The following is a 24,264-nucleotide window of genomic DNA, read 5'->3' on the forward strand; positions in this document are numbered from 1 at the left end:
TGTGTCTCAGAGACAGTCAGAGAGTGTCACAGTGTGTCATAATGTGCCTCAGTGAGTGTCAGAGAGAGTCAGACTGTATCACAGTGTGTCTCAGATTGTGTCACAGTCTGTCTCAGGGAGTGTCCCAGTGGGTAACAGTCTGTCAGAAAAGGTTACACTATATTTCAGAGTCAGAGGGAGTCAAAAAGTATCACAGTCTATTTTTGAGAGTGTTACAATGTGTCACAGTCTGTCAGAGGGTGTTACAATGTGTCTCAGAGAGTGTCAGATAGGATCAGAGAGTGTCACAGTGCGTCTCAAATTGTCAGAGGGACTCAGAGAGTGTTCCAGTGTGTCTCAGCGACTGTCAGAGTGTGTCAGAGTGTGTCACAGTCTGTCACTGTGTGTTTCAGAGAGTGTCACAGTGTGTCTCAGAGAGTGTCAGATACGCTCAGAGAGTGTGCCAGTGCATCTAAAAATGGCAGAGAAAGTCAGAGAGTGTCACAGTTTGTCTAAGTAAATGTCAGAGAGAGTCGGAGAGTGTCACAGTCTCTCAGAGAGTGTCACAGTGTGTCTCAGAGAGTGTCAGATAGGATCAGAGTGTCACAGTGCGTCTCAAAGTGTCACAGTGTGTCACAGTCTGTTAGAGAGTGTGACAGAGTGTCTCAGGCCGTGTCAGATAAGATCAGACAGTTTTACAATGTGTCTCAGAGAGTGTCTCAGTGTGTCTAAGAGAGTCTCTGAGAGTGTCAGAGTGTCACAGCGCGTCTCAGAGAGTCGGAGCGAGTCAGAAAGTGTCACTGTTTGCCTGAGAGAGAGTCAGGGACTGTCTCAGAGAGTCAGAGAGAGTTAGAACGTGTCACAGTCTGTCATAGAAAGTGTCACAGTCTGTCAGAGAAGGTTACAGTATATTTCAGAGAGAGACATAAAGTGTCACAGCCTGCCTTTGAGAGTGTCTCAGTGTGTCACAGTCTGTCAGAGAGTATCACAGTGTGCCTTAGAGAGAGTCAGAGAGAGTCAGAGAATGTCACAGTATGTTTAAGAGAGTGTCAGAGAGGGTCACAGTGTGTCTAAGAGTGTCACAGTATGTCTCAGAGAGTCAGAAAGAGTCAGAAAATATCACAATATTTCTCAGAGAGTATGACTGTGAGACACAGTCTGTCAGAGAATCTTACAGTGCATTACAGAGTGTCTCAGAGAGATTCAGAAAGTGTCACAGAGTGACATACTGTGTCTCAGAGAGTATCTGAGAGTGTCAGCATTTGGCTCAGAGAGTCTCACAGTCTGGGAGAGAATGTCACCGTGTGTCTCAGAGAGTATCAGATAGGGTCAGAGAGTGTTGCAGTGCATCTCAGAGAATGTTAGATAAGAACAGTGTGTGTCACAATGTGTCTAATAGAGTGTCAGAGAGTATCACAGTGTGTCACAGTCTGTCAGAGAGTGTCACAATGTGCCTCAGAGAGTGTCCGATAGGATCAGAGATTTTCCCAGTGTGTGTCAGAGACACAGGGAGAGTCAGAAAGTGTCACAGTCTGTCTCTGAGAGTGTCACAGTGTGTCACAGTCTGTCAGAGAGTGTCACAGTGTGTTTCAGAGAGAGTCACAGCGTGTCACAGTCTGTCAGAGAATGTCACAGTGTGTCTCAGAGAGTGTCATTCAGTGCCACAGTGTGTCTCAGAGATTCAGAGAGAGTCGGAAATTGTCACAGTCCGTCTCAGAGAGTGTCACAGTATGTCTCAGAGTATGTCAGAAAATGTCACAGTGTTTCACCGTCTGGAAGAGCATGGCATAGTGTGTATCAGAGAGTGTCACAGTGTGTCTAAGATAGTATCAGAGATCATCAGAGAGTGGCACAGTGTGTCTCAGAGATTGACACAGTGTCTCAGAAAATGTCACCCAGAGTCAGAGAGTGTCACCGTCCATCAGAGAGTATCATCGTGTGTCACAGAAAGTGTCACGGTCTTTCACAGTCTGTTAGAGAGTGTTAAAGTGTTTCTCAGAGAGTGTGTGCGAGAGTCACAGTGTATCTCAGACTGTGTGAGAGAGTCACAGTTTGTCTCAGAGAGATTCAGAGTGTCACAGTGTGTCCCAGGAAGTGTGAGAGAGAGAGTAATAAATGACACAGTGTGTCTCAGAGAGTGTCAGAGTGGGACCGAGAGTGTTGCAGTGTTTTCCAGAGTGTCAGAGAGAGTCACAGAGTGTCACAAAGTGTCTCAGAGAGTCAGAGACAGTCAGAGAGTGTCACAGTGTGTCACAGTGTGTCTCAGAAAGTCAAAGAGAATCAGAAAGTGTCACAGTCTGTCTCAGAGATTGTCAGAGCGTGTCACAATGAGTCTAGGACTGTCAGAGAGTGTCACGATGTGTGTTTCACAGAGAGTCAGAGAGTGTCACAGTTTGTCTAAGTAAATGTCAGAGAGAGTCGGAGAGTGTCACAGTCTCTCAGAAAGTGTCACAGTGTGTCTCAGAGTGTGTCAGAGGGTGTCATAGTGCGTCATAATGTGCCTCAGAGAGTGTCAGAGAGAGTCAGATGGTATCACAGTGTGTCTCAGAATGTGTCACTGTCTGTCTCAGGGAGAATCATAGTCGGTCACAGTCTGTCAGAGAAGGTTACAGTATATTTCAGAGTGTGTCAGAGGGAGTCAGAAAGTGTCACAGTCTGGTTTTGAGAGTGTCATAATGTGTCACAGTCTGTCAGACAGTGTCACAGTGTGTCTCAGGGAGTGTCAGAGAGGGACAGAGAGTGTCACAGTGCTTTCCAGAGTTTCGGAGAGAGTCACAGAGTATCACAGTATGTCTCAGAGAGTCAGAGAGTGTCACAGTGTGTCTCAGAGAGTGTCAAAGCGTGTCACAGCGTGTCTCCGAGAGTCAGAGAGAGGCAGAAAGTGTCACGGTATGTCTTTGAGAGTGTCTCAGTGTGTCACAGTCTTACAGAGAGTATCACAGAGTGCCTCAGAGAGTGTCACAGTCCATCTCAGAGAGTGTCAGAGCGTGTCACAGTGAGTCACAGTCTGTCAGAGAGTGTCACAGTGTGTTTCAGAGAGAGTCAGAGAGTGTCACAGTTTGTCTAAGTAAATGTCAGAGAGAGTAGCAGAGTCTCACAGACTCTCAGAGAGTGTCACGGTGTGTCTCAGAGTCAGTCAGAGAGTGTCATAGTGTGACATGCTGTGCCTCAGAGATTGTCAGAGAGAGTCAGATGGTATCACAGTGTGTCTCAGAGTGTGTCACAGTCTGTCTCAGGGAGTGTCATAGTGGGTCATAGCCTGTCAGAGAAGGTTACAGTATATTTCAGAGTGAGTCAGAGGGAGTCAGAAAGTGTCACAGTCTGTTTTTGAGAGTGTCACAGTTTGTCACAGTCTGTCAGACAGTGTAACAGTGTGTCTCAAATTGTCATAGGGAGTCAGAGAGTGTCTCAGCGAGGTTCAGAGTGTGTCACAGTCTGTCAGAGCGTGTCACAGTGTGTTTCATAGATAGTCAGAGTGTGTCACAGTGTGTCTCCTAGAGTGTCACAGTGCATCTCAGAGAGTCAGAGTGAGTCAGAAAGTGTCACAGTTTGTCTCAGAGAGAGTCAGAAAGTGTCACAGTCTGTCTCAGAGAGTGTCACAGTGTGTCACAGAGAGTCAGAGAGTGTCACCGTCTGAATCAGAGAGTGTCACAGTGCATCTCTGAGAGTCAGAATGTGTCACAGTCTGTCTCAGAGAGTCAAAAAGTGTCACAGTCTGTCTCAGAGAGTGGCACAGTGTGTTTAAGAGAGAGTCAGAGAGTGTCACAGTGTGTCTCAGAGAGTGTCCCAGTGCGTCTCAAAGTGTCAGAGAGTGTCACAGTGTGTCTCAGATAGGATCAGAGACTGTCACAGTATGTCTCAGAGAGTGTCAGATAGGATCATAGAGTATCACAGTGCATCGCAAAGTGTCAGAGAGACTCAGAGAATTTTACAGTGTGTCTCAGAGTGCCTCAGAGATTAGATTAGATTACTTACAGTGTGGAAACAGGCACCCGCCAAAGCGCAACCCCCCCCCCCCCCTCTTCCCCTACATCTACCCCTTACCTAACACTCCGGGCAATTTAGCATGGCCAATTTAGCATCTTTGGAGTGTGGGAGGAAACCGGAGAACCGGGAGGAAACCCACGCCGACACGTGGAGAACGTGCAAACTCCACACAGAGGGTCGCCTGAGGTGGGAATTGAACCTGGATCTCTGGCGCTGTGAGGCAGCAGTGCTAACCACTGTGCCACCGTGCCACCCACAGTTTGTCATAGTCTCTCAGAGAGTGTCACAGTGTGTTTCAGACAGAGTCAGAGAGTGTCACAGTGTGTCTCCGAGAGTGTCAGAAAGGATCAGAGAGTGTCACAGTGCATCGCATATGTCAGAGAGAGTCAGAGGGTGTGACAGTGTGTCTGAGAGAGAATCAGAGAGTGTCACAGTGTGTCTCCGAGAGTGTCAGATAGGATCAGAGAGTGTCACAGTGCATCTCATAAAGTCACAGTTTATCACAGTCTGTCAGAGAGTGTGACAGTGTATCTCAGAGCGTGTCAGATAAAATCAGACAGCGTCGCAATGTGTCTCAGAGAGTGTCTCAGTGTGTCTAAGACAGTCTCAGAGAGAGTCAGAGTGCGTCTCAGAGAGAGTTGGAGAGTGTCAGGATGTGTCTCAGAGAGTCAGAGAGAGTTAGAACGTATCACAGTCTGTCACAGAGAGTGTCACAGTCTGTCAGAGAAGGTTACAGTATATTTCAGAGAGAGTCAGAAAGTGTCACAGCCTGTCTTTGAGAGTGTCTCAGTGTGTCACAGTCTGTCAGAGAGTATCACAGTGTGCCTTAGAGAGAGTCAGAGAATGTCACAGTATGTTTAAGAGAGTGTCAGAGAGGGTCACAGTGTGTCTAAGAGTGTCACAGTGTGTCTCAGAGAGTCAGAAAGAGTCAGAAAATGTCACAATATTTCTCAGAGAGTATGACTGTGAGACACAGTCTGTCAGAGAATCTTACAGTGCATTACAGAGTGTCTCAGAGATATTCAGAAAGTGTCACAGTGTTACATACTCTATCTCAGAGAGTGACAGAGAGTGTCAGCATTTGGCTCAGAGAGTCTCACAGTCTGTGAGAGAATGTCACATTGTGTCTCAGAGAGTGCCAGATAGATCAGAGAGTATTGCAGTGCGTCCCAGAGAGTGTTAGATAATAACAGTGTGTGTCACAGTGTGTCTAAGAGAGTGTCAGAGAGTGTCACAATGTGTCACAGTCTGTCAGAGAGTGTCACTGTGTGCCTTAGAGAGTGTCCGATCGGATCAGAGATTTTCACAGTGTCTGTCAGAGACACATGGAGAGTCAGAAAGTGTCACAGTCTGTCTCTGAGAGTGTCACAGCGTGTCAGTCTGTCAGAGAATGTCACAGTGTGTCTCAGAGATTCAGAGAGAGTCAGAAATTGTCACAATCTGTCTCAGAGAGTGTCTCAATGTGTCACAGTGTGTCAGAGAGTGTCATAGTGTGTCTCAGAGAGTGTCAGAAAGTGTCACAGTGTGTCACCATCTGGCAGAGCATGGCACAGTGTGCCTCAGAGAGAGTCAGAAAGTGTCACAGTGTGTCTAAGATAGTATCAGAGATCATCAGAGAGTGTCACAGTGTGTCTCAGAGAGTGTCACAGTGTCTCAGAAAATGTCACCCAGAGTCAGAGAGTGTCACCATACATCAGAGAGTGTCATCGTGTGTCACAGAAAGTGTCACTGTCTGTCAGAGAGTGTTACAGTGTTTCTCAGAGAGTGTGAGAGAGAGTCACAGTTTGTTTCAGATAGAGTCATAAATGTCACAGTGTGTCTCAGAGAGTATCAGAGAGGGGCAGAGAGTTTCACAGTGTTTTCCAGAGTGTCAGAGAGAGTCACAGAATACCACAGTGTGTCTCTGAGAGTGTCAGTGAGTGACACAGTGTGTATCAGAGAGTGTCACAGTGTCTCAGAAAATGTCACCCAGAGTCAGACAGTGTCACCATCCATCAGAGAGTGTCATAGTGTGTCACTGAAAGTGTTAGTCTGTCAGAGAGTGTTACAGTGTTTCTCAGAGAGTGTGAGAGCGTCACAGTGTAAATCAGAGTGTCAGAGAGAGTCACAGTTTGTCTCAGAGAGAGTCAGATAGTGTCACAGTGTGTCTCAGGGAGTGTCAGAGAGAGAGTAATAAATGTCACAGTGTGTCTCAGAGAGTGTCAGAGAGGGACAGAGAGTGTCACAGTGCTATCCAGAGTTTCGAAGAGAGTCACAGAGTATCACAGTGTGTCTCAGAGAGTCAGAGAGTGTCACAGTGTGTCTCAGAGAGTGTCAAAGCGTGTCACAGTGTGTCTCCGAGAGTCAGAGAGAGGCAGAAAGTGTCACAGTATGTCTTTGAGAGTGTCTCAGTGTGTCACAGTCTTACAGAGAGTATCACAGAGTGCCTCAGAGAGTGTCACAGTCCATCTCAGAGAGTGTCAGAGCGTGTCACAGTGAGTCACAGTCTGTCAGAGAGTGTCACAGTGTGTTTCAGAGAGAGTCAGAGAGTGTCACAGTTTGTCTAAGTAAATGTCAGAGAGAGTCTCACAGACTCTCAGAGAGTGTCACGGTGTGTCTCAGAGTCAGTCAGAGAGTGTCATAGTGTGACATGCTGTGCCTCAGAGATTGTCAGAGAGAGTCAGATGGTCAGAGAGAGTCAGTGTCACAGGGCATCTCTGAGAGTCAGAATGTGTCACAGTCTGTCTCAGAGAGTCAGAAAGTGTCACAGTCTGTCTCAGAGAGTGGCACAGTGTGTTTAAGAGACTTTCACAGACTGTTTCAGAGAGAGTCAGAGAATGTCACAGTGTGTCTAAGAGAGTCTCAGAGAGAGTCAGAGTATCACAGTCTGTCAGAGACTGTCACATTGTGTCTCAGAGAGAGCCAGTGAGTGTCACAGTGTGTCACAGTCTGTCAGAGAGTGTCACAGTGTGCCTCAGAGAGAGAGTCACAGCGTGTCACAGTCTGGCAGAGAATGTCGCAGTGTGTCTCAGAGAGTGTCAGGCAGTGACACAGTGTGCCTCAGAGATTCATAGAGAGTTAGAAATTGTAACAGTCTGTATCAGAGAGTGTCACAGTGTGTCACAGTCTGTCAGAGAGTGTAACAGTGTGTTTCCGAGATAGTCAGAGAGTGTCACAGTGTGTCTCAGCGAGTGTCAGAGATTGTTACAGTGTGTCACAGTCTGTCAGAGTGTGTCACAGTGTGTTTCAGAGAGAGTCACAGGGTGTCACAGTGTGTCACAGTCTGTCAGAGAGTGTCACATTGTGTCTCAGAGAATGTCACAGTGTGTCAGTCTGTCGGAGAATATCACAGTGTGTTTCAGAGAGTGTCAGAGAGAGCCAGAAAGTGTCACAGTCTGTCTTTGGGACTGTCTCAGTGTGTCACAGTCGTTCAGAGAGTATCACAGTGTGCCTTAGAGAGAGTCAGAGAATGTCAAAGTGTTTTTAAGAGATTGTCAGAGAGTGTCACAGTGTGTCTCAGAGAGTAAGAAAGTGTCACAGTATTTCTCAGAGAGTGTCACTGTGAGACACAATCTGTCAGAGAATCTTACAGTGTATTGCAGAGTGTCACAGAGAGAGACAGAAAGTGTCACCGTGTGTCTCAGAGATTCAGAGAGAGTCAGAAATTGTCACAGTCTGTCTCAGAGAGTGTCACAGTGTGTCAGAGTGTCATGGTGTGTCTCAGAGAGTGTCAGAAAGTGTCACAGTGTGTCACTGTCTGTCAGAGCATGGCACAGTGTGCCTCAGAGAGAGTCAGAGAGTGTCACAGTGTGTCTCAGAGAGTGTCACAGTGTATCAGAAAATGTCACCCAGAGTCAGAGAGTGTCACCATCCATCAGAGAGTGTCATCGTTTGTCACAGAAAGTGTCACAGTCTGTCACAGTCTGTTAGAGAGTGTTGTAGTGTTTCTCACAGAATGTGAGAGAGCGTCACAGGATATCTCAGAGTGTCACAGAGTCACAGTGTATCTCAGAGTGTCAGAGAGAGTCACAGTGTGTCTCAGAGGTAGTCAGAGCGTGTCACAGTATATCTCAGAGAGTGTCAGAGCGTGTCACAGTGAGTCACAGTCTGTCAGAGAGTGTACAGTGTGTTTCAGAGAGTGTCAGAGCGTGTCACAGTGAGTCACAGTCTGGCAGAGAATGTCGCAGTGTGTCTCAGAGAGTGTCAGGCAGTGACACAGTGTGCCTCAGAGATTCATAGAGAGTTAGAAATTGTAACAGTCTGTCTCAGAGAGTGTCACAGTGTGTCACAGTCTGTCAGAGAGTGTAACAGTGTGTTTCCGAGAGAGTCAGAGAGTGTCACAGTGTGTCTCAGCGAGTGTCAGAGATTGTTACAGTGTGTCACAGTCTGTCAGAGTGTGTCACAGTGTGTTTCAGAGAGAGTCACAGGGTGTCACAGTGTGTCACAGTCTGTCAGAGAGTGTCACATTGTGTCTCAGAGAATGTCACAGTGTGTCAGTCTGTCGGAGAATATCACAGTGTGTTTCAGAGAGTGTCAGAGAGAGCCAGAAAGTGTCACAGTCTGTCTTTGGGACTGTCTCAGTGTGTCACAGTCGTTCAGAGAGTATCACAGTGTGCCTTAGAGAGAGTCAGAGAATGTCAAAGTGTTTTTAAGAGATTGTCAGAGAGTGTCACAGTGTGTCTCAGAGAGTAAGAAAGTGTCACAGTATTTCTCAGAGAGTGTCACTGTGAGACACAATCTGTCAGAGAATCTTACAGTGTATTGCAGAGTGTCACAGAGAGAGACAGAAAGTGTCACCGTGTGTCTCAGAGATTCAGAGAGAGTCAGAAATTGTCACAGTCTGTCTCAGAGAGTGTCACAGTGTGTCAGAGCGTCATAGTGTGTCTCAGAGAGTGTCAGAAAGTGTCACAGTGTGTCACTGTCTGTCAGAGCATGGCACAGTGTGCCTCAGAGAGAGTCAGAGAGTGTCACAGTGTGTCCAAGATAGTATCAGAGAGAGGCAGAGAGTGTCACAGTGTGTCTCAGAGAGTGTCACAGTGTATCAGAAAATGTCACCCAGAGTCAGAGAGTGTCACCATCCATCAGAGAGTGTCATCGTTTGTCACAGAAAGTGTCACAGTCTGTCACAGTCTGTTAGAGAGTGTTGTAGTGTTTCTCACAGAATGTGAGAGAGCGTCACAGGATATCTCAGAGTGTCACAGAGTCACAGTGTATCTCAGAGTGTCAGAGAGAGTCACAGTGTGTCTCAGAGGTAGTCAGAGCGTGTCACAGTATATCTCAGAGAGTGTCAGAGCGTGTCACAGTGAGTCACAGTCTGTCAGAGAGTGTACAGTGTGTTTCAGAGAGTGTCAGAGCGTGTCACAGTGAGTCACAGTCTGTCAGGGAGTGTCACAGTGTGCTTCAGAGAGAGTCAGAGAGTGTCACTTTTTGTCTAAGTAAATGTCAGAGAGAGTCGGAGAGTGTCACAGTCTCTCAGAAAGTGTCACAGTGTGTCTCAGAAACAGTCAGAGAGTGTCATAGTGTGTCATACTGTGCCTCAGAGAGTGTCAGAGAGTCAGACTGTATCACAGTGTGTCTCAGAGTGTGTCACAGTGTGTCTCAGGGAGTGTCATAGTCGGTCACATTCTGTCAGAGAAGGTTACACTATATTTCAGAGTGAGTCAGAGGGGGTCAAAAAGTGTCACAGTCTCTTTTTGAGAGTGTCACAATGTGTTGCAGTCTGTCAGAGAGTGTAACACTGTGTCTCGGAGAGTGTCAGATAGTGTCACACTGTGTCTGAAGTTGTCAGAGAGGGTCTCAGTGAGGTTCAGAGTGTGTCAGTGCGTCACAGTCTGTCAGAGCATGTCACAGTGTGTTTCAGAGATAGTCAGAGTGTGTCACAGTGTGTCTCCTAGAGTGGAACAGTGCGTCTCAGAGAGTCAGAGGGAGTCAGAAAGTGTCACAGGGTGCCTCAGAGAGAGTCAGAAAGTGTCACAGTGAGTCTCCGAGAGAGTCAGAAAGTGTCACAGTCTGTTTTTGAGAGTGACACAATGTGTCTCAGATAGTGTTAGAGAATGTCGCAGTGTGTCTCAGAGAGTGTCAGATAGTGTCACAAATTGTCAGAGAATGTCTCAGCGAGGTTCAGCGTGTCACAGTGTGTTTCAGAGATAGTCAGAGAGTGTCACAGTGCGTCTCAGAGAGTCAGAGGGAGTCAGAAAGTGTCACAGTGCGTCTCAGAGAGAGTCAGAGAGTGTCACAGTCTGTCTCAGAGTGTCACATTTCATCTCAGTGCGTCTCTGAGAGTCAGACAGTGTCACAGTTTGTCTTTGAGAGTGTCACAGCGTGTCAAAGTCTGTCAGAGAGTGTCACAGTGTGTTACAGTCCATCAGATAGTATAAAAGTGTGTATCAGAGAGAGTCAGAGAGTGTCACAGTGTGTCTATGGGAGTGTCAGAGTTTGTCACAGTGTGTCACAGTCTGTCAAAGCCTTTCACAGTGTGTGTCAGAGAGAGTCAGCGAGTGTCACAGTGTGTCTCAGGGACTGTCACAGTGTTTCTCAGAGACTGTCACAGTGTGTTTCAAAGAGATTCAGAGAGTGTCACAGTGTGTCTCAGACAGTGTCAGATAGGTTCAGAGAATGTCCCAGTGCGTCTCAAAGTGTCAGAGAGAGTCAGAGAATGTCACAGTGTGTCTCAGAGATTGTCAGTTAGGATCAGAGAGTGTCTCAGTGCATCTCAAAGTGTAACAGTGGGTCAAAGTCTGTCAGAGTATGTCAAGGGTGTCTCAAAGAGAGTGGGATAGGATCGTAGAGTTTCACAGTGGGTGTCAGAGAGACAGGGAGTGTCAGAAAGTGCCACAGTCTGTCTCTGAGAGTTTCACAGTGTGTCACAGTCTGTCAGAGAGTGTAACAGTGTGTTTAAGAGAGAGTCAGCGAGTGTCACAGTGTGTCTCAGGGACTGTAACAGTGTGTCTCAGAAACTGTCACAGTGTCTTTCAGAGAGAGTCAGCGTGTCACAGTGTGTCTCAGATTATGTCACAGTGTGTTTCAGACACTGTCACAGTGTGTTTCAGAGAGTCTCAGAGAGTGTCACAGTGTGTCACAGTCCGTCAGAAAGTGTCACATTGTGTCTCAGAGAGTGTCACAGTGTGTCACAGTCTGTCAGAGAGTGTCACAGTGTGTTTCAGAGAGTGTCAGAGAGAGTCAGAAAGTGTCACAGTCTGCCTTTGAGAGTGTCTCAGTGTGTCACAGTCGTTCAGAGAGTATCACAGTGTGCCTTCGAGAGAGTCAAAGAGAGTCAGAGAATGTTAAAATGTGTTTAAGAGAGTGTCAGAGAGGGTCACAGTATGTCTAAGAGAGTGTCACGGTGTGTCTCAGAGAGCCAGAGAGAGTCAGAAAGTGTCACAGTCTGTCTAGAGAGTGTCTCAATGTGTCACAGTGTGTTTCAGAGAATGTCACAGTGTATTTCAGAGGGTGTCACAGTGTGTTTCAGAGAGAGTCAGCGAGTGTCACAGTGTGTCCCAGAGAGTGTTACAGTGCGTCTCTGTGAGTCTCAGAGAGAGTCAGAGTATCACAGTCTTTCAGAGAGTGTCACATTTTGTCTCAGAGCGTGTCACAGTGTCTCACAGTCTGTCAGAGCGTGTCACAGTGTGTTTCAGAGAGAGTCAGAGAGTGTCACAGTGTGTCACAGTCTGTCAGAGAGTGTCACAGTGTGTTTCAGAGAGAGTCAGAGAGTGTCACAGTGTCTCACAGTCTGTCAGAGAGTGTCACAGTGTGTTTCAGAGAGAGTCAGAGTGTCACAGTGTGTCACAATCTGTCAGAGAGTGTCACAGTGTGTCTCAGAGAATGTCACAGTGTGTCTAAGAGAGTCTCAGAGAGAGTCAGAGTATCACAGTCTGTCAGAGACTGTCACATTGTGTCTCAGAGAGAGTCAGTGAGTGTTACAGTGTGTCTCAGAGAATGTCACAGTGTTTCATAATCTGTTAGAGAATGTCACAGTGTGTTTCAGAGAGTGTCACATTGTGTTTCAGAGAGAGTCAGAGTGTCTCAGTGTGTCACAGTCATTCAGAGAGTATCACAGTGTGCCTTAGAGAGAGTCGAAGAGAGTCAGAGAATGTTAAAGTGTGTTTAAGAGAGTGTCAGAGAGGGTCACAGTGCGTCTAAGAGTGTCACAGTGTGTCTCAGAGTCATAGAGAGTCAGAAAGTGTCACAGATTTCTCAGAGAGTTTCACTGTGAGACACAATCTGTCAGAATCTTACAGTGTATTGCACAGTGACTCAGAGAGAGTCAGAAAGTGTCACAGTCTGTCTCAGAGAGTGTCTCAATGTGTCACAGTCTGTTTCAGAGGGTGTCACATTGTCTTTCAGGGAGAGTCAGCGAGTGTCACAGTGTGTGTCACAGAGAATGTTACAGTGTGTCTAGGTGAGTCTCACAAAGAGTCAGAGTATCACAGTCTGTCAGAGAGTGTCACATTGTGTCTCAAAGAGTGTCACAGTGTGTCACAGTCTATCAGAGAGTGTCACAGTGTGTTTCAGAGAGAGTCAGAGTGTTACAGTGTGTCTAGGTCTGTCAGAGAGTGTCACATTGTGTCTCAGAGAGTGTCACAATCTGACAGAGAATGTCACAGTGTGTTTCAGAGAGTGTCACAGTGTCTTTCAGAGAGAGTCAGCGAGTGTCACAGTCTGTCTCAGAGAATATCACAGTGTGTCTAAGAGAATATCAGAGAGAGTCAGAAAGTGTCACAGTCAGTCTTTGAGAGTGTCTCAGTGTGTCACAGTCGTTCAGAGAGTATCACAGTGTGCCTTAGAGAGAGTCAGAGAGAGTCAGAGAATGTCAAAGTGTGTTTAAGAGAGTTTCAGAGAGGGTCACAGTGTGTCTAAGAGAGTGTCACAGTGTGTCTCAGAGAGTCAGAGAGAGTCAGAAAGTGTCACAGTATTTCTCAGAGAGTGTCACTGTGAGACACAATCTGTCAGAGAATCTTACAGTGTATTGCAGAGTGTCTCAGAGAGAGTCAGAAAGTGTCACAGTGTGTCTCCGAGATTCAGAGAGAGTCAGAAAGTGTCACAGTCTCTCTCAGAGAGTGTCACAGTGTGTCCGAGAGTGTCATAGTGTGTCTCAGAGAGTATCAGAAAGTGTCACAGTGTGTCACCATCTGTAACAGCTCATCGTTGCGTGGAATAAATGCTATGGGAAGGATTGAACAGGAGGCAGAAGAGGAGCAGCGGTGATTGGTTTGATTGGGGGAAACATCACAGTAGTACCAAGAGAGAATATTCACGCAGAATCACACAGTTAAACAATATTAGTGGAACTGAGAAAAAAAAATCATCAGTTTGCTATGATTCGACTTCAATTGTACTACAGCGGTAGTCAGTGGGAGATGGAGCAGCAAATCTGCCATGAGATCTCAGATATGTGTTAGAATAAGAGAGTTGTAATCGTACGGGATTTCAAACTTTCCTAACCTGGACTGGGATTGCTACTGTAAAAAAAATTAGGATGGAAAATAATTTGTTAAGTCCGTTCCAGAAACTCCCAGTCAATATGTAAAAGGCTCAACTGGAGAATGGGGCGAAATCTGCCCGCCCCTTGGTAAACAAAGTAGGGAAAGGGACTGAGGTGTTTGAAGGGGGAGCAATTTGGAAAGTCACCACAATAATTTTCGAAACAGCTTTGGTAAATCACAGGCCTGGTCCACAAGTTCAAGTTAGAAAATGGAGCAAGACCAGTCTTGATGGTATTAGACATGATGATTTTTAAAAGTGGAAGCCATTTGCAGGTAAAGGGAAGTCTAGCAAGAGGGAATATTTAAATGGGAGATAAAATGCATGTTCCCGTTTGTGTGCAGCTCTATGCTAGCAGAATTAGGAAACACTAGCTGACTGTTCATGCTCTGGTGAAGAAGAGGGCACATGTCATGAATATGAAGGTGCTGCCATACTTGGTTTCATTGCTTAGTCCTTTGAGTATAGGAGTTGGGAAGTCACGTTTAGATTGTACAGACCATTGGTGAGGCCTCTTCTGGAATATTGTGTCCGGTTCTGGTCGCCCAGTTATAGGAAAGATATTATTTAGCTGGAGTGTGTTCAGATGAGATGTAGCAGGATACTGCTGGGTGTGGAATGCTTCAGTAATAAAGAAGGGCTGAATAGACTGGAATTTTTCATTCACGCCTGAATGTTGAGAGGCGACCTGATAGAAGTTAATACAATAATGAGGGAGATAGATATAGTTTTTTTTTTTACCGCGGACAGGGGAGTATCAAAACGGTGTACATTTTGAAGTTTAGAGGAGAGACATTAAAAAGAAAGACATGAGGGGAAAATTCTTGCACAGGGGAGGTTTGCATGTGGAATTAATTTTGTGAACAAGGGGTGAATGTCAGGAAAATTTCAATGTTGAAAAGGCATTTTGATTAGTACAGGAATAGGAAAGGTTTGAATGGATATGATCCAGAAACAGGCAGGTGGGACGGGATTAGTTTTAGATTTTATTCAGTTGAAGCTGAACAGTTTCCATGCTGTATGACTCGAAATATAATGTCGTGTCATTATTTGATACGGAATGCAAGGGAAAGCCAGGGAACAACAGACCGATGAGCCGGCCATCAGGGTGGGTAAGTTATTGGAGATCATTCAGAGAGGTAGGATACCCATGCATTTGGAAAGACAAGGACTGCGCACCGACAGTCAGCGTGGCTTTGTGAACGGGAAAACATGTCTCATAAACTTAACTAAGTTTGTTGAAGATGTGGATGGCGATATGAATAGGAAGGGCTTGGAGCGATATGGGCTGGGTGCTGGCAGGTGGGACTAGATTGGGTTGGGATACCTGGTCGGCATGGACGGGTTGGACTGAAGAGTCATTTTCCATGCTGTACATCTCTATGACTCTATGACACTATGTGAGCAAGGAGAGAGATGAAGGCAGTGCAACAGGCGCCGTTTCTCGATTCAGCAAGGGAATGAAAATGGTTGAGCATAATACAATGTTTATTAAGGTTGGATCCCAAGGGGTCAGGGAGAGCTATCCATCTGCATACAAAATTGGATCTTGAGAATATGGGTAAAAACGGCTGACAAACCTTGAATGGAGTTCAATCTGAATAAATGTGAGGTAATGCAATTAGTACAACAAACAAGGGTAGATTCTATTTAATAAATGCCAGGACCTTCGATAGTGTTGCAAAACAGGGACACCTCGGGGTTCAGGTACATAATTCTTGGGAGGCAGAGGGTGGTGGTAGAGGGTTGTTGTTCAGACCGGAAGCCTCTGACCAGTGGTGTGCCATAAAGACTGGTGCTGGGACCACTGTTTTGCATCATTTACATAAACGCTATGAGTGAAAATATAGGAGTGCCTGTCAGTATGTTTGTGGATACCAGGATTAGTGGGACAGTGGGCAGGGATGACAGTTATCGAAGGGGCTCTTAATCAATGGGGCCACTAGGCCAAGGAGTGAAAGATTAAATTTAATTCAGATGTCGGGTTTTTGTTAAGACAAACCAGGGAGGACTAACACAGTTAATGGTCGGGCCCTGGCCAGTGAGGTCGAATGGAGAGAGACCAAGAGGTGCAGTGACATTGTTCCTTGGAGGTGGCATCACAGGTGGACATTGTGGTGAAAGCAGCATTTGGTGCACTTCATAGGTCAGAGCATTGAGTACATGAATTGGAGATATTTGTAACATTGTCATCAGTATTTCTCCTAGGCAGAGAAGGCTACGGGGTGACCTTATACAGGTTTGTACAACCGTGCGAGCCATAAGTAAGGTGAACAGTCAAGGGTAGGTGACTTCAAAGGGTATAAGTGTGAGGTGAGAGACCAAAGATTTAAAGAACCAGCTGAGGAACAACAAGTTCAACAGAGAATGGTGCATAGACAAAACGAACTGTCAGAGGAAATGGTCAAAACAAGTACAATGACAACATGGAAAAGGCACTTGGGCGGGAATATAGAGAGGAGCTGTTTGAAGGGCCATGGGCCAAATGCAGAGAAACGTGACTTGTCATATTTAGGAAAGTTGGGCAGCATGGACAAGTTCAGCCAAAGAGTCATGCAGCACAGAAACAGACCCTACGTCTCCAGTTATTGGAGGAGAGACTATCAAGACATGCTGTCAAGACTGAAGCAAGTTAGAGAGATATGGATGGTAACCTGGACTGGAGCAGAATTCAAATATGTGAAGGGATTGGTGTGAGGGGAGGAGATGACAGATACAGAATCTGTTTTCGGCGTTAGAATGATTAAAGTCACTGATCCACGAGCAGAAAGTTTCCAGGCAGCATTTCCACCCTCACGTGGGAGGCATTCATCACATACCACACCATTTCCATCTACCTCTTCAGCGCTGTTTCCAAACACTTCATGTCCCACTTCCTCAAGTTTCACACTAAGAACTTTGCGAACATCGAGATGTTGGATTTATTCAGAGTGGGATTATGTCGATGAGCATCCTGAAACACTTGTTTCACTATCACCATATGTGGTACTGTGCCATGCCCACGACAATGACAAGTCCGACCCCAAAACTCAACGGTATTTCAAGGGTGTGCAACTTATTGATTTACATCTATTTATCTAAGTGTTAATAGGACAAACGGGCAACAGTGAAATCAAACAACAAAGGCTCGATGGCGACTTGAAGTAAGACATTCTCACATGCCAATATTAACACAAGCTACTAAGTGAAGATCATGCCCGAGGCACTCTTACATTTCCAACACCAAACCAGCTTACAGTCTTTCAGGTACATCCCACTGTGCTCTCGGATTTCTAAGCACCAAAGCGTTTCAAGAATATCGCCTTCTCATTCTGTCTCCTTGTTCGTGGATCAGTGCTGTTTAGCCCTTCCGCTTGGACTAAGTTGTCTCCAGCAGCAGAGTATTCAGCTATTACCCTCCACCTGCAAGCAATGTGAACAGAGGCAAGCGCGCATACATTCTAAAGATTGCTCACATCGGCACAGCAAATTCAATCAAGTGCTGGAAATTAGCAAGTTGATTAGGAATTTCCTCCAAATATCATTTATCTGAGACAGCGATAAAGATGTTGAGCTGTTGGGAAAGACAGAAATGTACTGCGGATTCTCTGACCTCAGGTAAATTTATGTGAGGGTATCTTTTTGCAGTCTGTTGGGTGTTCAGAATCTATCTTCACACTGTTTTCCTTCAGAAAGGTTTTTGTAACAGTGACATTGGTTTCTTTGCTGCAATCGGGCAGCAGTGAACACCTGAGCCGCAACTGTCCCAGATGAAGACAATGTGACTGAAATCCTCACTCACTGAGAGTCATCCCCATGGTCCTCAGCTGCGGGGCTGCAGACTGTCTAACGCAGACGATAGGTCAACAATGAGACATTGTTTCACCATCAACCACTCTGTCCCAGAGACAGGAAGAGTGGCAGCATCAACGTGTGGCATCACTCAGGCGCCACAGAAGCTTTACAGCCCATCGAGTCCATGGCGATTCTCTGTCGCTTGTATATCTCTGTGGCTATTCATAATTGGTGATGTATGTCATAATAATGCGGAGTTATGTCCGTATCGTAATGCGGTCTCCAACTATTTGATCCAATTGTCACTCACGGCTTTTCATTTCTCGGGGAGGACACTGCTGTGTGAAACATCGTGGGGAATAACTGCAGGGTGTCATGCACATAGAGCACTCTGCAACTGATATATCGCACCTTCTCCAGTTTATTCCCAGCTCTGGCAAGTTATTTTGCGAATCAGAGCAGAGCAGACCCACAGTGAACAGGAAAAGCGCTTCCAGAACTTCACACGTGTGTTTTCTCATTTGTGTAAATTTCCCAGGTATATCAGTACGAAATATTCATTTCAGATACGTTAAGTGAAAGGTAGCAGAAAGTCAAACAACATGCAATACGTCGAATTAAGTTCTGTTACAGAGAAACACTGGCAGGGGTAGTACACACACTGAAAGCGGGAATGGTCGACCGAGCAGAGGATGTTTTCAATCCATTAATTTTCGGGCTATCAGCCGAATACGCTCCCCTCCCCCCCGCTCCCCCCCCCCCCCTCCCCGGGCCGCTACGTTAGCGCTGACCATAGAAGTTTCACACAGTCTTCAGCTTTTCCTCTGGCGTGTGGCATGAACCTCAGAGGATGATTTCAATAGGTCTCCACTATTACTGTGTGATACTCTGTGGCACAGATGTATTTGTGCTGTGTCAATATAACCTGTGAGTAACTTCTCACATTCTGTTGGCTTAACTGTGATTCTACTCAGAATTCCAAAACATGTCACAGTGCAAAGTGAGGCCATGTAGCCCACACTCGCTGTGCTGGCACCAAACAATAAGGAAATGTTGGGTGTAGGTTTGCTCGCTGAGCTGTAGTTCTGATATCCAGACCTTTTCTTACCTGTCGAGGTAACATCATCAGTGGTGACCTCAAAGTGAAGCGAACCTTTTGTCTCCTGCTGTCTATTTATATGTTTGTCCTGGATTGTGTTCCTGCGGTTTGTGGTGATTTCATTACCTGTTCGTTTTCTGAGGGGTTTATAGATGGTATCTAGATCTATGTATTTGTTTATGGCATTGTGGTTGGAGTGCCAGACCTCGAGGAACTTTCTGGCCTGTCCAAGGATAGATGTGCTGTCCCAGTCGAAATGTTTTTTTTCATTCATGTGAAGGGCTACGAGGGAGAGAGGGTCGTGTCTTTTTGTGGCCAGCTGGTGTTCATGTATTGGTTAACTTTCTTCCTGTTTTTCCTACGTAGTGTTTGTGGCAGTCCTTGCATGGAATTTTGTAGATGGCGTTGGTTTTGTCCATAGGTTGTACTGGGTCTTTTAAGTTTGTTAGTTTTTGTTTGAGAGAGTTGGTGGGTTTCTTTGCCACTAGGAAATGTCTGTGTGTTTCGATTGATTGACTTTATTTGATTGATTGATTGTCACATGAACCTGAGTACAGTAAAAAGCTTTGTTTGCGATTGGTAAAGGCAGATCATAGTAATGAAGGGCATGCAGATCACATTATGAGAAAAACAAAATGATGAGCAGATTAAGGCTTTCTCGTTAATCTGCACAGGACGTGCACTCGGCAAAGTCCACATTAACAGCATCATCACCATTTGAATCCATTTCTCCGCCTAGTGACGGCCTGCAAGAAGCTGCTGTTGTGTGTCTTTAAGCTTCGGTACCTTGATCTGAGCTCGATCTCATCAAAATTATACCTTCTGAGTCAAAATTGGAACTGGATGCAAAACTTCAGGGCTGACGTATACCTTCTCACACTTACATCACCCACCCGAGGCGATATCACACCCAAGACCAACAAGCCAGACCGCAGCAGAAGCATGATCCATAACTCAGACGAATTTGCTTGTATAAAAAAAAAACAATTCTGGTGTTTCGGAATGAAGGTGGCACTGAGTGTTAATTACAGTTACTTGCCATTCTGAATTCCGATTCCCCAGAGGCAGTGTTAGCCACTTCCCGTGCGATTGGGCTCCCACAATTGGCAGCTGGACGAACTCATCTTTTCTTGGCAATCAGTGTCGTGGGAGATCAATGTGAGTCCGCTCTTCAGCTTCCTATCAAACACGGGCTTGTGGAGCGCGGGAGGGGGATAGTGGAGTGGGAGATATGGAAATTCTGGAAAGCAGAACAAAAGGGAGATCGCGTATTTACAGGACCTCATCTTCTTTTAGAACCTTGTGCAAATAACGTCCTCTGAAACGGATAGAAAAGTGCAGAACTACTGGGAAAGAGAGAATCTCTCCCAGTCATCGGGAACGGTGCCTGTGTCATTCTCGAAGTCACAGCCAGGGCTCTGCTGTCTGAATCAGCATGGGATATTACGTAGCGAGTCCTGTCGCTCAGGCACACAGGACCTGATGTATACGACCTATATCACGTTACCCCTAGTTCAGAGAACAGATTTCATAGCTCACATCATCCCAGAGAGACAGGGAACAGAAGAAAGCGTTTCAATCCATCATCTGAACACCTCCTGGGGAGAAAACGGATGTGGGAGAGCAAACAGTCCCGACCAGTGCATGTTCCCAGCATTTACAATCTTGGTTTGTGTGACAACAAAAGCAGGAACCAGGAACTGTTTATCTTGCTTCTTAAAACAACGTGAAAATTTGCAGAGCATCGATACATCTACCTGCTGTTAGTGAAACGATGAGCAGCAGATAAACGTTCACAGAGTATGGTATAATCCCTGGGATATGGGCTCATCATGCTCCCACTGGGACTCTCTGCTCACAGGATTTGAACACAAACAAGGAAATGACTCAGTGACAAAATCCGTTGAAACGGATTCTGTGAGGAATTGAAAGCGTTGGAATGAGAAGCCCCATTGAGAGCGTCATGTAACATTAACTGTGACGGGATTGTTTTCCAGACTCGAGGAGAGTGCGCAGTGATGTTTCCATGGGTCAATATCAGGATAGATAGATTGAATCAGCGACGAATGTTATTGTAGGGTGCCCTGTCGCTGAGACACACTGCACTGTTTGTACAATTGTGCAAAAGCACGGACCTTTTGTGTAGATGGGACAACTTGAAAATCGTTATTGAGGCAAAATGCACGAATGAACGAAATAACAAAGCAACCACAGAATCTGGTGTTACGTGACGGGGTAATCCCTCTCTGCTAATGTAAAACAGCAAAACAGGAAGGGTTCACCCGTGCTGTATCCTATTAAAATTCAAGAAGCAAAGAACTTTCCCAACATCACTATTTAAAATTAAAAATAACAACTTTATTGATTTGTTAACATTTGACGAGGAAATCAACTTAAAACTACTTACAACCCCTTCCTCTGAACCGGTCTTTAACCTTCTGCTCTACAATACCTTTCCCACACACGACCCCATTAACATTTACAAAAAATTTCAATTTTATAAACCAACCAGTTGTCGAATCTTCTCTTTATATCTTCCTCTGTAGATTTATTTCTCCAGGTCGGTGTTGATTTTTTTTTTCTATGCAAATCTATTTCTCCAGATAGTCACATCTTGGAGATTTTACTGACATTATACATCTGTTGGCCTTTTAGCTGCTCTCTTTGCTATTCTTTGCTGCATTAACTGTTCAAAACTCCGATATTTGTCCCAAAAAACGTCGGATCGTTTCAATGGTTTTAACATTGCAAAAATACCAAATTCAAACTTGATTGAGGCATAATTGAAACTGATTGGCCGAATTCGCATTTGTTTTTGTATTCATGGAACACAGTTCTGAGTTGTTTTGACCAAATATTACGTTGTTCCTTGTTCTGGATTCGTTGTGCTAGCCAGACATTTCAGCACCATTAAATGTATATTACACCCAAAACTTCATGACTCTGGCATTTTCCAAGACTGTCGATTTCACTCAACATCGGTCTCTGTCAATCTCATGTGCCGAGATTTGGACCATCTTTGATCTATGTTAATCAAAACTGCCCTATTCACATAACCTCAGGTTTAACACGTCCCCTTATGTATGCCTTACAATAGTAATTGATTCCTCACTGTGTTACTTCAGCACACGTTGAGAAGAAATAAAATTGAGAAGAATAGTCACCTGTGTGACTGCGATTTGACCCAATGTTGCTGCAGCCAACCGATTCGTCTGTCGGTGAAATAGCCCACATCTTTCCTGTACCATTGATGTGGTAAGGTTTCATGAGATGAATTAGACCCAACATCATTTCTCAGGACGAAATTTACTGGGAATATAAAGACATGATAAAATATACGGGGGTCTGGGGCGTTGGTGGAAAGTGTTTAGTAAGGACATGGTCAGAGTTCCCTTGATACAAAATCGTTCGAGAAGACGGAAATGAGATTTACTGGGAGATAAAGCCAATAGAAAAGAAAAGAAGGGATTCAATGGGATTGTGGAATAGATGTAGAAACACACGACACCAATTAGGATTTGAGTCCTAATGGAGGTTTTCCAGCTGATGTGAGGTTGGTAAGGATAAATTGGAGGGAAAATCCCTCGTTCAACTGAGTGTATAACTAGAGGTTAGAGCTTCAAATCCAGCGAGGAACGAGAAAGAAGTTTACATCAGGTACTTTTTATTCTGAGAGTTATTGAAATCGGAGATGATTCTTCAGAAAGAAAAAATAAATTAGAAGATGATTCCAGCATATTGGAAAAGCCACGTGCAGACACACAAGGAGCGAATTTAACAAGGACAGGGATTCTGGGCTGCCAGGATGGGGAGACAAAAGTGTCACACTCACAAATTGTTTAGTGTTCATCGGAAATAAATTGCATAACACCGACAACTGAACATGCTAAGTGTAAGAAGAGCTGGTGGTGTTGAAAGGTGTAGCAGCTGGTTGTGCGTGAACTACTAAAAATTGTTAACGTACTGAGCTGTTTGTTTTAGCTTTGCATTGAATGGAGGCTGGTGAGTTCAGTCAGCTAGCTAACTGGTTTATGGTATAGAGTGAGACTAACAACGTGGGATTAATTGTCGCACAGTCTCAGTTTGCTATAAGGATCATCATCTCCACCGCTCGCATGATCTGTAATACAATGGTGACTCTAATGAGTAGGAATGGACCTGTCGATGTCAAGCATCATTGTCATTGCCATCTGTTGCCTTGAACATTTGGTCACAATGACCAGGAACGGGACTGAGTCCATTTATTACTCACTGATCTCCTCCCGAAAAATCCAGCGACAAGATTCATCTTTATTCCTATTTGAACCTCTGTTCTGCACAGAGCAAAACGATTTCTCAAGACTTTACCAGATTCACTGACAACATTCAGTCTACCCAAAGATATAAATCTAATTCCTTTGAAAAGGTATGAGCAGTGTGAGTTTGCAGCAAACAGGATTATAGGAAACGATTTTAACAGCCTTTTCAAGAATGTAATCAAGAGTGTCAGAGATTTGAAAAAGGTCATCAAGCTAAAATATCACCTCTGTTTCTCGCTCCACAGATGGATAATCATCCGGGGAATATGTGCACTTTTACGGTTAATAATTGATACCTTTCCCAAAGATAGAACAATCCCACAAATCGGAAGTTGGAGTTTTAGAATAGATGCTGCTTTATTCGACATTATTCTTCAACTACGCTTCAGTCTGGTTCCCCAATAATTCCTGATCAACGTCAGTAAAAGCAGCTTTTGACAAATATTAAAATTACAACTGAAGCATTTTTAAACTCTGTTAAGTACCAAGTACTGATCAGTTGTTCCACTGGAGCCGCCGGCAGCAAGCCTCCAAAGTGCCCTACTCGTACCTCTGGGACATCGACTCGCCTGTTCTCCATTTGCAGTGGTTCTGAAATTAAAACTAAGGAAGTGGAGGACGAACTGATATGGACCTGTGACTATTCGAGCATCAGGTTCAGGAAATGGGACACAGAAAAAATGTTGTGCAAAATAGACATGATTGAAAACTGGGTTTCCGTGGGTCGCTGCGTTGTTTACAGACAATGTTAATTATCGCTGTCACAGGGTTTCTCATTCGGTCTGCTTCAATTTGGTGCAGAATTCGATTCAACGACTCTTCACTAACCTCCTTCTGCAAGTTCTTACAGACAACATGAAGAATACTAAATTCATCATCAATCTTCACCAGGGCTATATTCAAAGACATGGTGCACAGTTTTCATGAATACTGAAGATATAAGAACGTCATGTAAGAGTAAATTGAATTTCAGTTTAAATTGTAAAGTGATAAGAATCCAGAGTGAGATACTGAATGTCCCAAATTCATGTTTTTTACCGTGTCCAGAACTGTAACCAGGTAGCAGGGATTTTTTTCCCTGAATCCCCAATATCCACACGGCCATTTGCTCCATGTGTCCAGCTGGAAACCTGTGTGCAAAAGCATGCAGTCTGATAGAGCGCCTGCGAGAATCGTCCACTGTCTGATCTAAAGCTGCAAAAGAACCTGTGTATTCCAGCTCTGAGAGCAGTAGGTTAAAGGGGAGGTCCTTGGTATTCCGTGGTGTAGATTCACAGGGTCCTCATCATGTTATCGTTTAAAACACTGTGTCACAAACAGCACAGACAGTGAGGAATAGGAGGGGGCCATTTCGCCCGCCAGTGCTACCCCGCCATTTGATGTCACCATGGCTGACCGAACACATCAATGTATTTTCCCAGCATCCACATCAACCTGTCGCTCAAAGGGAAAAGGACACTGAATAAACCGAAAAACGCTGTGCAACTGTGGGAGGGAAATGTGTTTAGTGCCGGTGGGCTTCTGCAGTAGGTTTTATGAGTGAGAAGCCGATTCTGGGCTGATCATGCTTCAAATGATATGATTCCCACAAAACTCACTACCCAGAAATTCAGGAATCTTCTCTGGTCAGTAGCAGGGACGAGGACGTCAGACGACGGGAACTAATGA

Source organism: Chiloscyllium punctatum, chromosome 14, assembly GCF_047496795.1.
Source record: "Chiloscyllium punctatum isolate Juve2018m chromosome 14, sChiPun1.3, whole genome shotgun sequence".
In the NCBI taxonomy this organism is placed as follows: domain Eukaryota; kingdom Metazoa; phylum Chordata; class Chondrichthyes; order Orectolobiformes; family Hemiscylliidae; genus Chiloscyllium; species Chiloscyllium punctatum.